At 38.9% G+C, this 23,184-nt stretch overlaps 3 pseudogenes; all 3 read left to right on the plus strand.

Annotated features, from left to right (window-relative positions):
* The first annotated feature begins 6,124 nt into the window (after nucleotides 1–6,124).
* Nucleotides 6,125–6,222, plus strand: LOC129037626 (U6 spliceosomal RNA; annotated as a pseudogene).
* A 2,156-nt stretch (nucleotides 6,223–8,378) lies between these two features.
* LOC129036233 (N-acylneuraminate-9-phosphatase-like) lies at nucleotides 8,379–9,117 on the plus strand (annotated as a pseudogene).
* An 898-nt stretch (nucleotides 9,118–10,015) lies between these two features.
* LOC129036234 (cation channel sperm-associated protein 2-like) lies at nucleotides 10,016–10,584 on the plus strand (annotated as a pseudogene).
* Nucleotides 10,585–23,184: the final 12,600 nt, after the last annotated feature.

Genomic DNA, 23,184 nt, shown 5'->3' on the forward strand with positions numbered 1-23,184 from the left:
TCCTTTACCCAGGTACACCACACTTACCCAGAGTCAGCCAATCAGGGCTGCGGTCTGTTTCCTTTGAGTCCAGGGTCTCCTCAGTATCACCTCTTTGGGATTCATCAGGAAGATGTTACCGGAAAGGGGTCCTGATCCAGACCCCGAGAGAGGGTTCTTGGACCTCACACAAAGAAGAATTTGAGGCAAATTCATAAAGTGGAAGCAAGTTTATTAGGAAAGTAAAGGAATAGAGAATGGCTACTCCATAGGCAGAGTAGTCAATTTAGTGGCTTTTTAACAGATACTTTTTTTCCTCCACCCCCTCCTACCAACATACATTATTTATCTTACAGTTCTGTATGTCAGAAATCTGACATAGGTCCCACAGGGCTAAAATCTAGATGTTGGCAGGCTGGATTCTTTTGGACGCCATAAGGGATAATCTGTTTTCTTGCTTATTTAGGTGTTGGCAGAATTCAGTTCCTTGTGGTGGTTATTTTCCTGCTGTCAGCTAAAGGCTAGCCTCAGCTTCTAGAGGTAACCCATGTTCTCTGGCTCATGGCCCCCATCCTCCATCTGTGAAGCCAGCAGGGGCAAGTTGAGTCCTTCTCATGTTCTGAATCTCTCCTGCCTCTTTTTCCATTACATCTTTCTAACCAACTCTCTGCCTTCCTTTTCCACTTCCATTTCTACCCAGATAATCCAGGATAATCTCCCTATTTTAAAATCAAATGGTTAGCAAACTGAATTCCCTTTTGCCGTGAAGTAACATATTCACAAGGCTTTATACCAGAGGACAAAGATCACAGGGGTCAAAATTCTGCCCACCATAAATTTGCTCACCTGAATTCCTGCTTGCAAATTCATACAAACTACATATGAAAAAAATGGAAATATATATACCAAAAAATCAATATTTCTATCAAGATACTGAGATTAAAAGTCTGGGTGTGTTTTTCTTATATCTTACAAATATTCTACACAATGACCATGTAAATACTATTTTTAGAAGAATATGGAACATTAACTAGACATCAACATCTAATAATGGTCTGATTAATACCAACTTATATAAGTGGAAGATAGTTTCTATTAATTCCATTCTTTGGTTTATTTGCTGACCTTTCCTTAATAATGTATTTCTAATTTTTTTTTCTTTTTTGAGACGGAGCCTTGCTCTGTTGCCCAGGCTGGAAATGCAGTGGCATGATCTCAGCTCACTGCAACCTCTGCCTCCCAGGTTCAAGCCATTCTCCTCCCTCAGCCTCCCAATTAGCTGGGATTACAGGCGTGTGCCACCACACCTGGCTGATTTTTGTATTTTTAGTAGAGACAGGGTTTCACTATGGTGTCCAAGCTGGTCTCGAACTCCTGACCTCAGGTGATCCGCCTGCCTCGGACTCCCAAAGTGCTGGGATTACAGCCATGAGCCACCACACCCAGCCATATTTCTAATTTTTTAATGCGAATTAGTAGTGAGTCCAGTGATGCTAATATTTAATGCAAGGTCCTCAAGTACAACTATCATGATTATTTTTATATAAGTTATTCTTAAATGACTTTGTTGATGATAGAGAGGTGTCCTTCTTTCTCTCAACCTCCAGGTTGAGATAGTTTTTCTTAGGGCAGGGCCTTCCTTCACAGCTTCATGCCTTTCACCCTTTCTCCCAAATTGTCACCAATATGTCCTGAACCATTTCTTTATTAGTTATACCATTGGTATAATGCTTGTCTTTTTTTTCTTTAAGTTTCCTGACACTAGCTATCTATAAAAATGTCTTTTTCTGCCTGATTTTCCTCAGGGATCTATTCTAATTTTTATATTTTTTGGCTGTGCAGTGTTGCTTTTATATTTTCTTAAAATTCTAGGTTAATTAAATTGGATATTTATTATTTCTTTTTCACATGCGAAGATCCACTATATTATTTCTTATCCACATGTAGAATATATAATCTTAAAATAATCTTAGTCTTCTGCCTGTAGGATTTTTTTTAGAGGAATGTTGCATAGGCTGAACTAGAACTCCTGGCCTTAAGCAATCTTTCTACCTCCTGATTAGTGGGAATTATAGGCACCGACTGCAGCAAAGGATTTTTTTTCCTGTTTTTTTTTTTCTCCATCTTGGTGAATACAGGGATTATTTTTTAAAGCACTCTATTTGCTTGGATTTGTTTGTTTCACCAATCAGTTTTATAACAGGATATATATATAAAATATGTAAAATATATAATATAAATTTATAATTACATATAATATAAATTTATATATATAAATATATATTTATATATATACATGTATTTTTTTTAGACAGAGTCTCACTCTGTCACCCAGGCGGGAGTGCAGTGGCTCAATTTCCCCTGGGTTCAAGCCATTCTCCTGCCTCAGCCTTCTGAGTAGCTGGGACTATAGGTGCACACCACCATGTCCAGCTAATTTTTGTATTTTTAATAGAGACAGGGTTTCATCATGTTGGCCAGGTTGGTCTCGAACTCCTGACCTCAAGTGATCTGCCTACCTTGGCCTCCCAAAGTGCTGGGATTACAGGCGTGAGTCACCACACCCAGCCAATTTTATATTTTGAGTTAAATATTCCTACTGGGAGTTAAATAATTAAAATTGTAAAACCCAATTCTGATGACTGGGAATTTAACTATTTGAATGAAATAAAAATTAACTCTATTACTAGAACCATCTAATTTTCAAGCAAGAATGGAATTTAAAGATTGCGTAGCACAGTACTCCTCTAGCCTGGCTCACATTGGAATCACGTGAGGAACCCCCAGGCCAATTACATTAGAACCTGGTATCAGGGGGAAAATTGCAGGCATCAGTACTCCTAGGAAATCTGTCCTGCAGCTTGAATTGAAAACCGCTGACCTAATCTAAGATTTTACTTCTACAGATGAGAAAGTTAAAGCTCCGAGGAAAATGACCAGGTAAAAAATTCAAGCCTCCTGACTTCAAACCTACTGAGTTTTCTACTCCACAGATTGTTCTCCATCTTTGAGGTGTTCGAAGGCTTCTCTAGAGCATTCATAACTTCATAAAGTCCTAGGTTCTACCTCAAACCTAATGAAACAGAATTTGTCACTCAGGTAATCCAGATGAGCACCAAAGTTGAGAACCATTGCAAGTTACCTAAAGTAATGAGGTTTTTATCATATAAAAACAATATAACTTACATTTCTGTCTTCCATTTTTTAAATTGATGGCTCTTTGTTTTTGTTAGATATATTGTTATTGTTTTTTAATGTACCACAATCCAATTTGGGGGACATTTTCACCACAGCAGTAATTCATTACCACAACCACTCTTCTTTCCTTTGTTTTTCTTCCCTTTTTGTAGTCCTAAATTCTACAAGATGTTGAGCTGAGGCAATAAGTAATTGAACTGGAAAAATATGATGCAAAATGATTAAAACTAGAATGTCTAAATAGCTACAAAGGCCTTGGCAGATATAATTGTTTAATTAGTCTAGAAAAATATAATTTAATTAATAGTTCAGTAAGTCTTAGCAAGAAGAACATTTATTGAAAACTCTCCATTTGTCAGGCACTATACTAAGCACTTTACATGTAATCCTAAGACTATCTCATAATCTTAGGATTAACCCTATAAGGTAAATATTATGTTTACCTCTACAAAGAAAAAGACTGAAGCACAGAGAGATTATAACAGCAGGCACAGTGGCTCACACCTGTAATGCCAGCACTTTGGGAGGCCGAGGTGGGAAGATCACTAGAAGCCAGGAGTTCGAGACCAGCCTGGCCAGCATGGCAAAACCCAGTCTCTACTAAAACTACAAAAATTATCCGGGCATGATGGCAGGCATCTGTAATCCCAGCTACTCGGGAGGCTGAGGCAGGAGAATTGCTTGAACCTGGAAGGTGGAGGTTGCAGTGAGCCAAGATCTTGCCACTGCACTCCAGCCTGAGAGACAGAGCAAGACTTCATCTCAAAAAAAAAAAAAAAAAAAAGAGAGAGAGAGAGAGAGATTAAGTAACTTGGTCATGGTCACGGTCACACAATAGTAACTTTCAGAATTTATAAATTGGAATCATTAACAAAGATGTCCAAGGCCAAGGAACTTGTCTGTCTCCTTAAAAGCACTGAATAGACACAAATAGTTCTAGAAGTTAGCAGTATAGAGTACAAAGAAGAACCACTGAGAAGGCATTGAGCTACTTTCATATCCTATGCTTTATATTAACTCAATTTTTCAAGACTGCTGGCTCTCCTCACGATTTTCTGGAAATTTTGGCTTCAAAACTTGACAAAGGAACAAAATAGAAGACCTGAATAGACCAATACCATGAAAAATGTGTCAAAGAATTGCCTCCAGTATACTCTAGGCTCAAATAATTCTGCAAATGCATAATTTCAAACATTAAAATATTAAATGTGATTAAAACTGTCATGGAAACATGGAAAGCTATTCAGTTATTTTATTTTATTTTATTTTATTTTATTTTATTTTATTTTATTTTATTTTTGAGGCAGGGTCTCACTCTATCACCCAGGCTGGAGTACAATGGTATGATTATGGCTCACTGCAGCCTTAAATTCCTGGATTCAAGTGATCCTCCTGCCTCAGCCTACCAAAGTGCTGGGAGTACAGGAATGAGCCACCATGTCTGGCTCAGATCTTGGTTTCTAATATGCTGAAATATATTCGTTTATATTTAATACTGTTTAATTAAAGGAACCAGGGCTCTTTGGAGAAATGGTCAATTCCAAAAATGGGGCAGGAAATAAACAAGATAAATCTTGAGCATCTTGTAGTGCCAGAAAGTAAGGAAGTATAAAAATAAATATAATTTTAAATAATTCATAAGCACAATGATGTAGGTACATCAAAGGGACAGAGAAGCCAATGGAAAGAGCTCCCAGTGACCAATGCTAGAACAATTTGAGCCACAAAATAGTTTAATAAATAATGAGTCTGGGCACAGTGGCTCATGCCAGCACTTTGGGAAACCAAGGTAGGAGAATTGTTTGAGCCCAGGCGTTCAAGACCAGCCTGGGAAACATAGTGAGACCTTGTCTCTACAAAAAATTTAAAAAATTAGCTGGGTGTAATAGCATGCACCTGTAGTCCCAGCTACTTGGGAGGCTCAGGTGGGAGGATTGCTTGAGCCCAGGAGGTTGAGGCTGCAGGGAGCCATGATTGCACCAGTGTACTCCAGCCTGAGCAAGACCCTGTCTCAAAAAAAAAAAAAAAAAAAAAAGGAAATATTGGATAATCCAATGTGTAAAATGAAAACACATGGGTTTATAGTGATATAAATAAATACTTGAATAAATAAATGTGGGAGGAAAGACAAACCTCCCATGCAGAAGAATCCCAGGTAATTTATGTAAGTACTCCATTCTCAAGGAGGGGGAACATAATTCCTCACTCCCTAAGAGTGGTCTGTGCATAGTAACTTTGTTCCAAAGAATACAGCATGGAAAGGGGGTGGGAAGAGAGTAATTTTTCAGTGGAAAAATTTGACAAACACTAACTCAAGGTCAATATGAGCAATATAAGTCATGATGGTAGTGTGTGCCCTTGTACCATGTGATGAAAATGAAAATAACTCCAGCCTAATTATAAGAAAAACACCAGACAAATCCCAGTTGTGGGGTATTTTATAAATTACCTTATCACTACTCCTCAAAACTGTCAAGGTTATTAAGAACAAAGCAAAACAGAAGTCTGAGAAACTGTCACAAACAAGAGAAGCCAAAGAACACGAGATTAGCATATATAATGTGGTAACTTGGATGGAATCCTGGAACAGAAAGAGGACATTAGGTAAAAAGAAAGGACATCTGAATAAAGTACGGATTTTAGTTAACAATAATGTATTAATATTGCTCATAAAATATAATGATGTACAAGACTAACATAAGATGTTTATAATAGAGAAACTGGATACTGGATATGTAGAAACTTTCTGTACTATCTTCACAATTTTTCTGCAAATCTAAAACCAATCTGAAAAATATTTATATTTTTAAAGAAGATAATTGTAGGCAGTTAAAACGTAAACTAAAACAAAAGTTATCTTCCATAATAGAAACATGAAATACTTAGGACTAATCCTAATAGGAAATTAACAAGACCTATGTGATGAAAAGACATAAAACTTCAGAGTGTGCTCACTTCAGCAGCACATATACAAAAATTGGAATGATACAGAGAAGATTAACATGGCCCCTGCACAAGGATGACATGAAGGAATTAAAAATTTTAAAAAAAGAAAAACCAACTTCACTGAGTAATGTGAACATTTTTAATAACTAAAAAGGTATAGGATTTGCCTTTATAGAAAACTGAATATCACTAACATGTTGTTTCCTCCCAAACTATATAATCTTAATTCAAACCTAAAAGGGGCTTATTCACTGCTAGTGAAAATGTAAAATGGTAGTACTATGACAGTTTCTTAGAATTCAAATATATACCTACCTTTGGACCAAGCCCTTTTACTCCTCCTCAAAAGAAATGAAAATATATGTTCACACAATGTTCATAGTAATTTTATTTGCAATATCCCTCTCAGTGGGGGCTGCTGTAACAAAAATACCATATACTGCATGGCTTATAAACAACAGAAATTTATTCCTCACAGTTCTGGAGGATAGGAAGTCCAAGATTAAGCCACAGGCAGATTCAGTTTTTGGTGAGGTCCCATTTCCTTGTTCATAGACAGATGGCCATCTTCTCATTGTTTCTTCATACAGCAGAAGAGGCAGAGGAACTTTCCAAGGCCTTTTTTATAAGGACAGTAATCCTATTCATGAGGCCTCCAACCATATGACCTATCATCTCCAAAGGCCCCACCTCCCAACAACCATATGACCTATCATCTCCCAAAGGCCCCACCTCCAAACACTGTCACATTAGGGATTATTAGTTTTCAACATATGAATTTTGGGAAGACACAAACATTCAGCTTATAGCAACCTTAAACCTGGGGGGAAAATAAGAAATATTCATCAATAGATCAGTGGATAAAGAATATGGTATATCTATACAAATGGAATAATACCCGATAACAAAAGAGGAATTAACTACTAATAACTGCAACAATATTGTTGAATCTCAAAATCGTTATGCTGGTTAAAGAAGCCAGACACACCATATAATTCCACACATAAAAAGTTCTAGAAAATGCAAACTAGCATATACTGACAGAGAACAGATCAGTGGTTGCAAAGAGCCAAGGGCAGAAGGGAGGTTATATGCAAAGTGGCTCAAGAAAACAGAGGTGACAGAAATGTTCCATACATTGTGTAATACAAGTTTCACAGGGGTTATACATCTGTCAAATATCACCAAATTTTACCTCTTAAATATATGCAAGTTATATATACATTTGTATGTATGTAAGTTATACCTCCAAAAAGTTTTTTAAAAACCTAAATCAGGTGAGGGCCAGATATGGCAAAATAATTTTTTCTTATTTGAGAATAAGAAAGAAAAAAAATTTAATAAAAGGTAATGAGTGGGTCCTGTCAAATAAAAAGCAAACTCAGACTTAGTAAGGAGAGACTTTGTTGGAAGGATTATTATAAGAGGAAAAGGGTCTCTCTCAATAGGAGAAGGGGAGCTATTGCAATAATAGGAACTCTTTGACCGTAATACCTGCAAGCTTCTCAAGAGTTAGGTGAAAAGAGTTTTTCTTTTATAGGGAGGAGTAAACTAGATTAGGATGATTTGGATGTGGGCAAGTGGGATAAGAGAATGGGATTAAAGAATGTTTTACCTTGAAGCCAGCCTTCTCTCCAGAGCTGCTGTTGAAGAGGGGTTACATGCTGACTCAGACTGAGGATGGGCCAAGGTTCAGGGACCTGGGGGATAGACAGAATCTTAACCAAAGTGTGATTAACAAGCATTTTGTTCCCTTTGATCATTAGTACAAACAAGTTTAGTTAATCATTTATGAGGCAAAGAGTGGGAATTTGGAGTCTGTTTCTGGCCTTGTCATAGGTAAACAAGGCAGTATACATGAGTTTTATCTAAATTATATGGGAAAGGGTGCTTCTTTGCAGCAAAGCCTTTCTGAACTTTCTGAAACACAAAAGGGTGAGGGATTTCTCCATCTTTGCTCTTTTCCAGGAGCACAGAACTTAGGTGAAATTCTAAACAAGGCTGCTATGTTGCACAATTCTAGAGGGCATTTTATTCTTTCTCAGATAGGCATGTAAAGATATGATAATTAAGACTAATCAATTGAAAAAAATAGATAACTCTTGAAGAGAATTTATTACAGTACATAGAAGAACCTAAAACATGATAAAAAAATGTAATAGCCATCAATGAAAAAAAATCACACATTATTAAAAGTATGACATTGCCGGGACGCCCGCCTCACATGTGCAAGGGTGGCGGGAGCCGTGGGGGCTATGGGGATGAGCCACATGCTGGCCTCTTTCTTTGACTTGGACAACATGCTCATCGACATGGCCAGGGCGAGCAGGAGAGACCTGTTGGAGGTGATAAAGCTCTTACAATCAAAATATCATTTTAAGAAAAGGCTGAAATCATCTGTGATAAAGTTCCAGTTAAACTCAGGAAGGAATATTTTCATCCTTACAGTACATGCATTACTGATCTAAGGTCTTCAATTGGGAAGAAGCAGTCCAGGAAACAAAAGATGGTGCCGCCAATAGAAAATTGACTGAAAAATGTCACTTCCTTTGGAAATCTACACGTTTACAGCTTATGACACTAGCAGAAAATATCAAAGCCATGCTCACCAAACTTTGAAAGGAGGCCTGCCTATTTTTATTAAGGAATGGGGACAGACAGATCCAGAGGGAGAAGATTGAGCCTTGTGCTTGTCGGTCGTATTTCCACGCTATTGGAGGTGGAGAGCAGAGAGAGAAGCCAGCACCATGCATATTTTATTACTGCTGCAATCTTCTCAAAGTACAACCTGGGGACTGTGTAATGGTCAGTGATACGTTAGAAACCGACGACCAAGGAGGCCTCAATGCAGGACTGAAAGCAACAGTCTGGATCAATAAAAATGGAATAGTGCCACTAAAGTCCTCCACCATTCTGCATTACATAGTTTCTTCTGTGCTGGAGTTACCTGCTGTCTTACAAAGTATACACCACAAAGTCAGTATGTCCGCTTAAAGCACATAAAAGGGCATGATTATGAACTTTAGAATCAATGTGGAGAGTTTGAACTAAGAAAACTTAGAGCATTCCACTTACTATGGTCCAGAATAATTTTACTTATGATTTAATGACCAATATTGCAAAGGTCCTCCCAACCCTATTGCTTTTAAGTTCAACCATTGACTGGTATTTATATCTGAAAATTCAGATTGCATTAATACAAAGTAGTATAGCCCAGAAAATTTGAGGAAATATATTATTTGTTAGTCTGTAACAGGAGATTTTTTAAATTAAGTTTATTAATCTTTTAGTACCTTGGCTGCATGATACCAAGCAGGCTAGCTTACACATGGATACACAAATGCCAGGTTTTTCTTCTGGCTTAAAAATAGATATTTTTTTAAAATAGATTTTCTAAAACACATAATAGACTTCTCACAGCAGCTGAATCTGGTTAATATGAAATAGGTTCTAAGTCACATGCAAATCAAGGTATTTCATCATGAAATTATTTTGCATGTTTTTACAACATAAAACGTATTTTTGCCTATTTTGGAGGTATACTTCCTTTTCTATTATGAATCTGATTTTTTTGCATGACTTTTTTTTTTCAGAGGAGGACACAATTTTTTTTGTGGTGTGTGACAGAGTCCTCCAGTTAAAAAATAAATAAATAAATAAATAAAAGCTTAAAATCTACACATGGTGGCTGAGTGGGGCGAGGCAGCTCACCTGAGCCTGGCTGGGCCCAGTCCTGGGCTGGGGCCGGGGCTGGGAATGGGGCACAGTGAGGCTGGGAGCCGGCCCTGAGCCAGCCCTGCGTCGGGGGAGCAGGGCTCAGGGGGCACCAGAGCTGGAGGCAGAAGCATGAAGTCAGGACTGAGTAGGTGAAGAGAACCTGGGCTGAGCAGACATGGCCACTTATCACCAAGAAGGGCAGATGCAGCTGCCCCTAGCTGATGCCATTCGTTCATGTCTCAATGATACTTTCTCATCTAGCATTTGCAAGGCTTGAGCCAAGCTGTGCCGTGGCACAGTATCAGGGAGTTACTTGATCCTTCCCACCAGAAGAAACTTATGTTGGGAGATCAACACCAGCTAGTGTGCTTCTCTATAAAGCCTCAACGTATAGGACAGATTTCACATGCCCAGAGGCTGTTGAGCAGGCTTCATGTGCGCTGCACTCAGAGGCCACCTCTTTCTTTGTGGGCCGGATGGGTCCTTGAGTGTCCTCGCTTCACAAACTTCATCATCTTCCTCATCTTTTTAATATGATCGTATTGGTGGTTGAAATAGAATTGCTGGAATCCACAAATACCTAACTGTGGCCATTGAAGCTGACCTTGGAGATGGCAACTTGGTTTATCTTGTTTATTTTCATCCTGGAGATCCTTCTTATGTGGCTCTCCTAGCTTTTCCCTTTTCTGGAAGAGTGTCTGGAATGTCTTTGACTTTGTTGTTACCATGTTGTGCAGACACTGATGAACTTGGAAGACAAAGCAATGGATGGCTTCAATATCCTTGGGCCCAGCAGAAGATAATGAAGGGAATTGTTGGAAATAGAGAATTCAAAACATAAATGTCTGTTCAGATAGAAAAAAATCTATACATGGTCCTCCTTTCTCACCTGTGCACAGTGAGCTTGTAGCTTCCTTGTAGTCTTTACCTCTCAAGGAAATGTTTTTACTATCTTTTCCCAGACACACAATGGGGTTGAGGGAGCTAGGCTGTCTTGCTGGAGATAAGTGCAAGCCACATGGCACGAAAAGTCATTTTTCTTCTGTGGATCCATAAAAGCAAAATTTCCTTCGTGCAGCCTAACCATGCAGCCCCCCTTCTGTTCTCTACTGACAGTGGTTTCGCCGATATGATGAACCAAATAGAAAATTCAGTTTTGCTATGAGCCATTTCCAGAGCGCCATTTTAATACTTCAGTGACTCTTCTTAGAGTTACCATCTGCCTTAAATCTCCTGTTTTTCACATTTTTGAATATATCATTGTTTTGTAGATTTCTATATCTAATTCAGGGTTTACTTGGAGCTTAATTATTAATGGCTCCATAGCAAGGCATCATCTTGCAACCAGAGAATTTTCTCTGGACCATTGGGCTGGACAATCTTATGATTACACTTACCAAACTTGGAGTAAAGTGGTTGATAAAGAATAAAGGAGGTTATTAAAGTGGTTAATAAATATAACTAGATTGGTTTTTGGTGGGTTTTTCTTTTAAGTGTTGGATAATAAACTACTACATAATTACAGCTGTTTGCGGTGGCTCACACCTGTAATCCTACCACTTTGGGAGGCCAAGGCGGGTGGATCACTTGAGGTCAGGAGTTCGAGGCCAGCCTGGCCAACATGGTAAAACCCCGTCTCTACTAAAAATACAAAAATTAGCCAGAAATCACTTGAACCTGGGAGGTGGAGATTGCAGTGAGCTGAGATCGTGCCACTGCACTCCAGCCTGGGCAACAGGGCAAGACTACGTCTCAAAAAATGAAATAAACTACTAATGGAAAATATTAGATTGTGTGTTTGGATGTATAGCTATGTCTCCAAGATTAATACTCAGAGAATCAAATTGCATATTGTACCTATCTGTGAACTTATTTCTTTAGCCAGTTGTTTTTCTGTCTACTGCCAAGAAACAGGATTCTCTGTCTTGTGCGAATGCCCTTTTGTGTTTACTGCTTACTCTTGATTTTTAAAAATGTGATTGTACCCTTGACTGTCCCAAGGTGTTGTTTCTATACCACTGAACATTTGTGAACAGAGTATATTTGTAGTTCCAGATACAGTACCTATATGACATTGATCATATTTTAGCTATTTAAAACTTAAGTTGGAGGATTTTGGCAAAAGTAGTTATATGGATGATTGCTCTAATAGACTGGTTGGCATGTGTGATGCTGGGGACTCATTCTTTTAGCTGTCCCACAGGATGGATGTAGGCAGGGTCACATTCATTACGCTATGGATAAAGGTTCATCCCTTTTACACAGTGGTGACAAATCTCAACAAGGTAGTTCCTAGGATGTTAAGTGAGCAGTTCTTCAGCAAAAATAATGTAGGAGAAAAAAATGGAATTATTTAATTTCCTTGTCTTCACAGTTTGTATTCTACATAGTACAGTAAGACAATATTAAATTCCATTTGCAACCTTCCGTACGGAAGAACTTTGTGGTTATCTACCTTCTGAGTGGAATGTTACTGAAGATATTTTTAAATATTGAAATAAACCTATGATTTTGTTAATAATTTTTTGTTTTAGACTAAGATCCCTTAAAATTAAAAAAATGTTATAACAGTGGAAAAAGAAGTATGATATTGGGAAAATGGAGTCTTTGGATAAAAAGCAAGTTAGAACTACACGTGACATAAAAAAAAAAAAAACCAGGTCACAGAGAAAAAGTTGGATTTAAAAATGATACCACCAGGCCAAGCATGGTGGCTCATGCCTGTAATTCTAGCACTTTGTGAGGCCAAGACCAGGGGATCACTTGAGCTCAAGAATTCGAGGCCAGTCTGGGCAAGAAAGTGAGACCCCTCCATTCTATTTTTAAAATAATAAAAATAAAAATTTTAAAATGAAAAAAAATGGGCTCGGCATGGTGGCTCACACCTGTAATCCCAGTACTTCAGGAGGCCAAGGTGGGCGGATCACGAGGTCTGGAGTTTGAGATCATCCTGGCCAACATGGTGAAGCCCTGTCTCTACTAAAAATACAAAAAATGATCCGGGCATGGTAGCACGCACCTGTAGTCCAAGCTACTCAGGAAGCTGAGGCAGGAGAATTGCTTGAACCTGGGAGGCGGAGGTTGCAGTGAGCCCAGATCACGCCACTGCACTCCAGCCTGGCGACAGAGCGAGACTCCGTCTCAAAAAGAAAAGAAAAAAAAAGTGATAACATCTTTTGTAAATTCAGAGAAAATATACCTTAATATTTGCTTGATATCTCTACAGGAAAGGTCTTTATAACCATAAAGGCAATGCAACAAAAGCATAAATGAAAAATGTTTATTTGATTAATAAAACCATAAAACATTTGTATGCCAAGACCAATGTAAACAAAATTTTAAAACACCTAATAAAATCTACTACTAAACCAGGCATTGTGGCTCATATTTGTAATCCCAGCACTTTGGGAGAGCAAAGTGGGATGATCACTTGAGCCCAGGAGTTCAAGACAAGCCTGGGCAACAGAGCAAGACCCCATCTCTATTTTTAGTAAATTTTTTTTTAAAAGAAATTTTTTTAAATCCACTACTACACTCCCACCCATAAGGAGCAGATATATCTTTAACTTGGAAGTGGTTGCTGATATGGAGGAAGAAAAGATTTGGAGAAGTTATATCATGACACCATTGAGCACAGACCTGATCAACGAATGTGAACAGATATGACCAAAAACCTATTAAAATGCTGATTTACAGTATCCCCTGCCTGGAGCCCCATTTTTCCTACTTTTGATCCAGCACCAAAGAGGTAGGGTTAGCACAGAAAGAGGCCTCTAGAACCCTGATCCAGCCCTGCTATTTGCATCCATTACAATTGGTCAAATGAGTCCTATGTGGTACTGATTCTTAAATATTTTAATATTACCCTTGATTGTATAGATACCACTCAAGAGCATTTTTAGGACCAGTAGGAAGAACCATCTCCTCCTCCTCTTCCTTCCTCCCACTCGTGCTATGATATAGCTATGTTAAAGAAGTTTACTTTTGTAATTACCTGGAGGGATAAGAAAGAAGATTATTTACTGAAAATGTTCGGCATTAGGAGGCTGGAATAATACTCAATAAAATAATTATCTGTGATGCTAAATAAAACATTTGTCAAAAGGGGTGAGAAGTGAGGAGAGAGTGAGAGAAAAGCAAACCTCAAAGACAACGGATGGTAAGGCACCACAAAGAGGTAATGGAAGATAGACTCCTATTTGTCTGTGGCAACTCACACTACCTCTCCTCAGGGATTCCAAAGCTGGTATCAATAGTCTAGGCTTACGGATATTGTTCTGTATGTTAAACTATCTAAGGAGATAAAAATCTCTACCTTGGAATTCCTTGAGGAACATCCCCTCCCGAAATTTTGAGCCCCAGGAAGCACCTTGGTCTAACATGTCATCTGTTATCTCCTCATTCTAGCCAATAACTAAAAGTCATAAGCCCTGAACCTATCTCTCCTTTTGAATTATTCTGTTTTGAAATGAAGTGTAGACAGAAGTATAACTTCATTTAAAAGCATCTTGGCAGTTACCTTTTGCTCTTTATCCTTAAATCCTTGAGAGAAAATGTTGGGAAATAATTATTAGTAGATTTTGGGCTTTAATGTTCAAGTTCCAGAATCAGTATACACAGAGTCAAGATCCTTGAGCACAAAGAGGCCACTTTTGCTCATCTGCTTCCTCCAGAGCAACAACCCTGTATGTGAGTTTCTATGGTAGCCTGCAGGAACCTTAAAATTAAGAACTGTCTTCCGTCAACCCGCCCTTCATGTAGTGAACCTAACTATTAACAAAGAGCCTCACAATTGTGCTAGAATTCAGTCTGAGACTAAAATATGGGGACACAAACCATCCTTATATAATTATGAAATTCTAGAACCACTGGGCTCCCCAGTGATAATCTTGTATAACCTTATACTTAAAGAAACTAAGAACCAGATATTTTAAGTTACTAGTGAAAGATTTGACAGAAGGCAGTGGTAGCTAGAACTAAGCCCCCACTTCCTTTCATGTATTTTCATAAAGGTACTACATAGGCTGGGCACAGTGGTTCACGCCTGTAATCCCAGCACTTTGGGAGACCAAGGCAGGGAGGATCAGTTGAGGCCAGGAGTTTGAGACCAGCCTGGCCAACATGGTGAAATCCTGTCTTTACTAAAAATACAAAAATTAGCCAGGCGTGGTGGTGCACGCCTGTAATCCCAGCTACTCCAGGGGTTGGGGCACAAGAATTTGAACCAGAAAGCAGAAGTTGCAATGAGCCGAGATCACGCCACTGCACTCCAGCCTGGGCAACAGAGCGAAATTCTGTCTTAAAAAAAAAAAAAAAAGGTATCATATAAATAATTAGGAGAAGTGAAACTATAATGGTGCTATCTATGAACCAATCATTCTGTGCTACGTACAACACATTGCTTAAGCTTGTTCTGAAGATTTAGGGTAGCTAAAAGTGAGTATCTTTTATTTAGACAATTAGAGATAGCTGAACAAAATCTACAGATTATAGTAGTGTATCTATGTTTATTTATTTAAAAAATTATAATGGTATAACAGAATGTCCTTGTATTTGGGAATTAAACACTGAAGTATTTAGGGATAATGAAGTGTCATGTCTGCAACTTACTCTTAAATGGCAGAAAGTGTGTGTGTGTGTGTGTTTGGAGAGAGAGAGAGAGAGACATTGCTTTGTAATAGGATGATAATAGAGATGGGAAGAAATGCACAGATTAAATATGTTTTAGAGGTAAAGTCAAAAGATTAGCTGATGGTTTAAATATATGGCTAAATGAAAAAGAATCATGGGAAACATAGATTTTGAACTGAAGTAACTGAGTGATAATGGTATCATCAAATGAGATAGAAAAGACTGGGGTAATCAACATGTCTGGAGGAGAGGGGTGACAAAATAGGGTACCAAGAATTCTGTTTTGTTCATGCTGTGTTTAAAGTACCACATCAAGATATCAAGTATTCAGTTCTGTGTGCGTGTGTGTGTGTGTGTGTGTATATATATAGAAACATATATGCATGAATATACATATATATACACACATACCTATACACATATATGTATATACATACACACACGCACACATATATGTGTATAGGTATGTGTGCATATATATACGAGAGAGAGAGAGCATTGCTATATTATGAAAGAGCCAGGGATAAAAACAAAGATTTTAAATAAATGGTAATATTATTCAATGTGACTTCGATTTTTTTTAAAAACAGGCATTCAAGTGTATCTTAGAAATACCCACTGTTTGCCTGATTTCAGAAGGGGCAGCAAATAAAATGAGCCATCATTTTCCTATATATAGGCTTTGCTAAAGCTGGAATAGCTCCTTGAGATCTTTTCAAATCCCTTTGATTGTACTGTAAACTTCTAACAGATCTGGAACACAAAAATGACCACTGGTTTTTCTATAAATATCTGTTTTCAGAGCCGGGTGTGGCGGTGCCTGCCTGTAATCCCAGCACTTTGGGAGGCGATGGAGGAGGGTCACTTGAGGCTGGGAATTCGAGACTAGCCTGGGCAACTCAGCAAAACCCTGTCTCTACAAAAACTAAAAAATTAGCTGGGCGTGGTGGCTCACACCTGTTGCACCAGCTACTCGGGAGGCTGAGGCAGGAGGATTGCTTGAGCCCAGGAGGTCGAGGCTGCAATAAGCCAAGATTGTGCCACCATACTCCAGCCTGGGTGATAGAATGAGACCCTGTCTCATAAAAGAAAAAGAAGAACATCTGTTTTTAGTTTACTGTTTGTGGGGATGGAAGTTGGTGGAGAAAGGAATGGAGAACAAATAGGGGAAAATCAAGTAATTCTCAAAACAAAAGTAAATCATTGAAATTGTATATGTATGAGTTAACAGAAATGAGTCAGAATTCTAAAATAAATATCCTTTGAATTTCATTATACCAACCTAGAAATTCCTGCAAAGATGAATATGATATAGCCTTGCCACTGACGTACTCCTTTCAATAGTCTGAAATAGAGCAGCATTATGTTGAATTCCATGCTGTAGCAAATGGTACTATAGCAAAGCCCTGGTGTTATTTCTGAAATTATAACTTTGCAATTTGTAAAGTCCTTTTACCAACACTATTTAATTTTGTACTTCCCTACAGCCTTAAAATATAAATATGTATTATCACCTGTATCTGATAGATGAAGAAAATGACAGCCTCTGAAAAATGAAATGGCTTGTCTAAAGTAACATGGTAATTTTAAGTGAAAAGACTATATTTAGAAGCCAGATCTTCTAATTCCTGGCCAACTGCTCTTTCTGTGACATCATAAAGCCTCTTTCATCCTTCCCACATTGTTGAGTGTAGTTATTTACTAGCAGTTTCCCGAATTTTATGAGGTACAAAATCAAAATAACATAGAGTAAAACGAATGGCTGACATGACATTACATCAGAAATAGCTAAGATTAAAGTTTATATTTCCTGAGTCACTATTTCTTAACTAATCCATTAAATATTCACTGATGACTCAGCTATAGATGTTTACCATTGTTTCTTTTGGCAGTAACTATGTAATACCTTGAGCTAAAACTATGGGGAAAATATATCTGGCATTCCCAGCACTTTGGGAGGCTGAGGTGGGTGGATCACCTGAGGTTGGGAGTTCAAGACCAGCCTGACCAACATGAGAAATCCCGTGTCTACTTAAAATACAAAATTAGCCGGGTGTGGTGGCACATGCCTGTAATCCCAGCTTCTCGGGAGGCTGAGGCAGGAGAATCACTTGAACGCCGGAGGCGGAGGTTGCGGTGAGCCATTCCACCCCAGCCTGGGCATCAAGAGTGAAACTCCGTCTCAAAAAACAAAAAAAAAGAAAAGAAAAGAAAAAGAAAAAGAATGCTTGGGCCAAGGGCGATGGCTCATACCTGTAATCCCAGCACTTTGGGAGGCTGAGGTAGGCGGATCACCTGAGGTCTGGAGTTCAAGATGAGCCTGACCAACATGGCGAAACTCCTTCTCTACTAAAAATACAAAAATTAGTCAGGTGTGCTGGCACACACCTGTAATCCCAGCTACTCAGGAAGCTGAGGCAGGAGAATCACTTGAACCCGGGAGGCAGAGGTTGCAATGAACCGAGATTGTGCCACTGCACTCCAGCCTGGGCGACAGAGTGAGACTCCATCAAAAGAAAAAAAAAAAGAATGCTTATAATTCCATTTCCCACTAATTTTACTATGTTTTTCCAAGTTTCCAAAGAGATAATGGTTATATTATACAAGCAACATACATGTTTTTAAAACCTTTTTGCAGGAGGAAGTTTAAAAATCACAAAATTGCTAAAGCAGATGTGGCAATTACCAAAAAAACAAAAAAAGAGGAAGTTTAAAGAAAAACTAAATATAGAAATAATGTTAGACTATTAGATGTTAGACTGCATGAGTGGAGTTATTGTGGCAGCTACACATGGGAAATCTTAGATTTTACATTTTGGGACATGTTCTGCACAATACCTCTCTCTATTCACTGAAAATGCCATTATATGAGCGTATGATGGATGATTGATTTTGTTTATTTTAGGAGAGATGTGAGTGTAGTTTAAGAATAGCCGGCCGGGCGCGGTGGCTTACGCCTGTAATCCCAGCACTTTGGGAGGCTGAGGCGGGTGGATCACGAGGTCAAGAGATCGAGACCATTCTGGCCAACATGGTGAAACCCCGTCTCTACTAAAAATACAAAAAATTAGCCGGGCGTGGTAGCGGGCGCCTGTAGTCCCAGCTACTCGGGAGGCTGAGGCAGGAGAATGGCATGAACCCGGGAGGCGGAGCTTGCAGTGAGCCGAGACGGCACCACTGCACTCCAGCCTGGGCAACAGAGCCAGACTCCGTCTCAAAAAAAAAAAAAAAAAAAAAAAAAAGAATAGCCCAGAGAATAGTAAGTTGAAATGTTTCTCTTCTAGATATCATGTTTCTCTTCTAAAATAATCTTTTTTTGTAAAAAAAAATCATTTATTCTTATATTCATATAATAGCTTTTGAACACAAGCTGCAAAATTAAAATTAAATATGGTAACAAGTCAGCTGACAACAGTTAATTTTGCCCCAAGTCATATAATTACAGTCTCAATTGACTTGTTATTTACCCTTAGAAAGTCACTCCAAGCTGGCTGTGGTGATTCGTGCCTGTAGTCCCAGGTACTTGGAAGTCTGAGGCAGAAGGATCACGTGAGTCCAGAAGTTGGAAGCTGCGGTGAGCTGTGATTGTGGCACTGTACGCCAGCATGTGCAACAAAACAAGACTCTGTCTCTTAAAAAAAAAAAAAAAAAAAAAAAAGTTACTCCTATACTAAAAACACACACAGTGACCCACAACTGTTACATAAAACAGACTAATAATTGAAGATTGAAAAGATTCATACTCCGCTATACATATATTCAGTTAAACCAGAATTATTCTAAAACAGTATAATCCATAATGTGGAAGATCAGTAGTGTATATAATCCAGAATAGTCCATAACCCCGAAAGAGAAATTAAGGACATGCATTTTGGTAAGATATGAATATTTGACATCCTGATAGTTCATACCTCCTTAAAAAGATGAAGGTATATTATGAATACTAAAGATCTGACTAGATAAGAGCTAAGTTTTATATTCTGGCTCCTAACTACAATATTTATTTTCTTTCTTTCTTTTTTTTTTTGTTTTTTGAAGGAGACTTGCTCTGTCACGCATGCTGGAGTACAGTGGTATGATCTAGGCTCACTGCAACCTCCACCTCCCGGGTTCAAGTGCTTCTCCTGACTCAGCCTCCTGAGTAGCTGGGATTACAGGCCCCAACACCATGCCCGGCTAATTTTTGTATTTTTAGTAGAGACAGGAATTTCATCATGTTGGCCAGGCCGGTCTCAAACTCCTAACCTCAGACGAACCACCTGCCTGGGCCTCCCAAAGTGCTGTGATCACAGGCATGAGCCACCGTGCCCAGCCATCCTAATTACAATATTTTTTCAAATAAAAAATTATGATAAATAATCTTGAATAGTCTGAAATCAGCTCTGCTATAGATAATTCATAAAGGCTGTCCAGCCCATTTCTGGCTCCTAGTCCAGTTTCCTGTCCCCATACTCCAAAGTCCTCTTCCCAAGACAGAAGTTCTTGATTCCCTGCCTGGCTCCAAGCTTTGGAAACAGTGCTGCCTTTCCTCAGGTAGGACAGCCCAAAAGTTATTTTTTATTATGCTTTTATGTATTTTCTAAATGTTCTATAATAAACAATTTTAAAACTCAGTTTTTAAGAAGCAATAAAAGTATCGTAAGGGATTTACATTCAATATGCAAGTGATTCAGTAGTAAGTGATACGTGATCTTGCCATTTGTTGCATCCTTGTTCTGATTTCCCATAACAATTACCATACTCATAACCTAGGCCTTCCTGGTTGGAAATTGTCTTGTTCCCTCTGCCACCACAGAGGACTTAGAGCCCTTCACTGAGCCCTGCCTCCTGCCACTCTCATCCATGGAACTGGGACCCTGTTAACTAATGGCTTACTTTTCCCATATTGCATGCCATAACAACACTCACGCTCAGGTTACTCCTGTTACACCTGTGTGAACCTTCCTGATAGGAACCGCTTTTCTGGCTCACCACTACTACCTGTTGCTGTTTTCCCTAGAGACCAAGTTCTGTAAGTCTTGAGGAGGTTGCAAACTGATGGTGCGTAGGGCAAATTTAGCCCGCTAACATGTTTGGTTTGGCACATTCAATGTTTGAAATGTTTACATTTGAATGTCCTTAGGCCAGACATATGTTCCCCAGTTTGCCATAGTCTCCAGTACTCCCTACTGTATATCTGCCCCTTTACTGGTTTACTTACTTGCCTGGAACATGAAGTCATTTGAGTTAGATCCTTAGGGAGAGAGTCCCTCCACTATCCCTACAGAACTTATCATCTCAGCTGGGCTCTGCTCACCTAGTAACTCAACAGAATGTCTAATTCTAAGTCTCAATTTTGCCTAGTCTTTCTGGCTCTGTTGATGTCAGCAAGTCCATTGTGTGAAATAACAATACTGCCTCAGTTGCAAGAAATCGAGCCAGGAAGATGATAAGATATTGGATGCTACTCTAGACTTACTGACTTGTTTACTACATCCCTTCAAATTACAGCTGCTCTCTGCAGAAATCTAAAAAAAAAAAAAAAAAAAGAAACTCACCAGAAGAGGGAAGCAAAGAACAGCCCAGATTTGCAGAAACATACAAATCTGATGGCTACTGAAGTGAGCATTACTGCACTTATTGATGACTTTAAGCAACTATCACAAGGATGGATGTTCATTGCCCAAACTTTCCATATGTAGCAGGTACAGAAAATGCACCCAGCCCCAGGCCCACATTCACTATGGATTCAATCCTTTATTCTCTACTGCATATTGAGAATTTCTTGAGTTTGAGAAAACATAGCATATCAGTTAGGGGAAAATTTGGAGGGGGAAAGAGTCCAAAATAGGGGGAACGTTGAAGGAGAAGTCAGAATAGAATAAGAAACAAGCAAGCAAGCATGCCTGGAAGTAGAGAGGAAGGGAGGGGCCAGGCATGGTGGCTCACAACTATAATCCCAGCACTTTGGGAGGTCTAGTGGGAAGATTGCTTGGAGCCAGGAATTCGAGACCAGCCAGGGCAACAAAGCAAGACTGTATCTCTACAAAAAGAATTTTTTTAATTAGCCAGGCATGGTGGAGCACACATGTGGTCCCATCTACTCAGGAGGCTGAGACAGGATGATCCCTTGAGCTCATGAGTTCCCAGGAGTTCAAGGTTACAGTGAGCTATGATCATACCACTGAACTCCAGGCTGGGTCACAAAGTAAGACCCCATCTCTGAAAAAAAAAAAAAAAAAAGAGGAAGGGAGGAGGAAAGGCAGGGGAGCAGGAAAGCAAGTTAACAATTTATTGAGCATGTACACATGCGTACTTGATCCTTTTATAGATATTTCATTTAATGCTCACACCTTACTAAAGGTCACAGGGGCTCAAAGCAACAAAGTTGGAATGTATGTGAAGCCAAATATGTGACTCACAAGTCCATGCTCTTTTGATAACACCACAGCTCTCTCAAAGGTGATTTATTTTAATATGCAGCAAACTTTTACATAAGAGCTAACTCAACAGTACTTTACACATGAGTTGAATGAATAGATAAATTTAACTTTGAAAACAATCCTGTGAGGTACAGTTGGCCCTCCTTATCTATAAGTTTCACATCCACAGAGTCAACCAAACATAGATCAAAAATAGTTTTTAAAATGAAAAATAATATAAATGTTAAAATATATATATAGAACAACTATTTACATAGCATTTACATTGTATTACAGATTATAAGTAACCTAGAGATGATTTAAAGTATACAGGAAGATGTGCATAGCTTATATGCAAATACTATGCCATTTTTTATGAGGGACTTAAGCATCAGTGGCTTTTGGCATCCAAAGGGGTCCTGGAACCAATCCTTCCCCTGATATGAGGGAAGACTGTACTGTGTTTTCCATTTTCACAGATGAGGAAACTAAGGGTCACAAAAGTAAAATATCATGCTGCCAGCCAAAGGCTCTTGCAAACATCTGCAGTATCACTGGGTGTGTATGCCACAGGCAGAAGGGTTACCCCATTCTCTGGGCATCTTGCAAAGAGGTGAGCTAAGTAGGGCCAGGGTGCAGCTGGATGCATAACAGGGCTGTGCTTAAAGAGAGGAATCCACCCCTGTTCCTCTCCCCTTTATAGGGCAGGATGAAAGTGGAATTATAAGCAAGGGACATAAAGTCTGGTCTGGGACACTAAATGGTCTGAATTTAGGTGCCAGTCATCTGGCAACACTGCTCATTTGTTCCTATGGAAAGTTGATTTTGGTCACAGCTCTGCCCACTGGGAGAAAAGGAGCAACAGGTACCAAGACAAGTTGTTTCAGACATAGCCCCTTTCACTGGCAAAAGGAAAGGAGGCCCCAGCTTCTGCTAGTTCATCCAAACAACCTAGAGAGAACTTCTAGTGTCAAGATGTCTTTAATCATTCACCAAAAATAGTGACAGAGCCAGGACTTGAATCCAGGTTTCGTTATCTCAGAATCCAGGTATGAGCTATAAAGCTATTCCTTCATGAGTGAAGAACAACAGCCAAATCCAATAGCTATAGCAAATTCGAGGTTGTTTCACATGACTTATTTTAGATTTCAGTTGTTCAAATGGCAGGTGAGAGTCAAACAAGGAAATGGTTCCAAGAGAATGATTCAATCATAACACCCCAGACATGGCTAGGGACATGAAGAGAAAGAACTGGGAGGAAAAGGGTACCTCAGAGATTAACAAAGGAATCACTCAATTTTCTTATTTATTT

This window comes from Pongo pygmaeus, chromosome 4 (genome assembly GCF_028885625.2).
Source record: "Pongo pygmaeus isolate AG05252 chromosome 4, NHGRI_mPonPyg2-v2.0_pri, whole genome shotgun sequence".
NCBI lineage: Eukaryota > Metazoa > Chordata > Mammalia > Primates > Hominidae > Pongo > Pongo pygmaeus.